Consider the following 1,371-nt stretch of genomic DNA (forward strand, 5'->3'; position numbering starts at 1 on the left):
CTCTACCTTGCTTTCATAAATCTGCCTTCTGCCGAGGTGCATGAATACACCACCACTTGAGCTTGATGAGTTAATTTACAGACACACATAAATCTCAGAACTCTTCCAGCGCTAATGCTGAGAGGGAAATGAGGGCACCTTCAGTACTGCGGACAGCGCCTGAGCATCTTCCCCACCGCGTCCCGCTCCACCGCTCCACCACTCAGCTAACTCGGTGCTGAGCAAGGAGGTCCATGCACCCCACAAAGGCAGGAAGCCCCGCGCCCGCCCGATGGATGCAGTGCTTCACTGCCCATCCACTTCCTGCTGGGCTGTGCGATGGCTCTGATTCAACTATATCTTGCACAGCTCAGTGGGCATTAAAGATGTGCCTCGGTTAAACCAGCTGGAGCATGCCTTTATATCAAGATCACTCTTAGCATACTCTCCAAGCGCTAAGTAACTTTTAAAGGGTGCATACATTTCTCTGTAGGATTCTGAAAGGAGAAACATTATAAAGTGAATTAGAAGTTTTCATCCCTGTCAAAACAGTAGCAGTAGATGTTGCTAGCTTACATCTGAAATCTTAATGAGCAAGGTCAGATGTGTCCACGTCACAAGCAATTAAATGAAATTATATGCTTGAGGGATGCAATCCAGAGACTCAGATGGGCTTGAGCAGTGGGCCCAGGAGAACCTCATGAAATTCAACAAAGCCAAGTGTACAGTCTGCACCTGGGTCATGGCAATCCCCACTACCAGTAGAAGCTGGGAGATGAAAGGATTGAGCACAGCCCTGCCAAAAAGACTTGGTAGATAGCAACTGAATTTGAGCCAGCAATGTGCCCTCACAGCCCAGAAAGCCAACCTTATCCTGGGCTGCATCCAAAGCAGCATGGCCAACAAGGCAAGGGAGGAGATCCTGCTTCTCTGCTTTGTGCTGGTGAGGCTTCACCTGGGGTACTGCATCCAGATGTGGAGTCCTCAGTACAGGAGAGGCATGGACCTGTTGGAGCACACCCAGAGGAGGGCCACAAAAATGATCCAAGGGATGGAACACTTCTCCTATGAGAAGAGAGCTGAGGCTGTTCAGCCTGGAGAAGAAAAGGCTGCACGGAGACGCGATGGCCTTTCAGTATCTAAAAGGAGGCTAAAAGAAAGAAGGGGACAGATACTGTAGCAGAGTCTGTGGTGACAGGACAAGGGGAAATTTAAAATCCATTCTGGAGAAGTCTTTGCGTGTAATGACTGCAACGAGATATCCTGGCAGAGAGGTAAATCATAACCAATCTCCAAAACCGCGGCTTGAGCAGCCACGCAGAGCCCTCAGATCAGCGCGGCAGTTCCGCGGCCCCGAGCGGGCAGGAGCCGCGCTTGTGCCGCCGCGGGCGC

The sequence above is a fragment of the Meleagris gallopavo genome, chromosome Z (assembly GCF_000146605.3).
Source record: "Meleagris gallopavo isolate NT-WF06-2002-E0010 breed Aviagen turkey brand Nicholas breeding stock chromosome Z, Turkey_5.1, whole genome shotgun sequence".
NCBI lineage: Eukaryota > Metazoa > Chordata > Aves > Galliformes > Phasianidae > Meleagris > Meleagris gallopavo.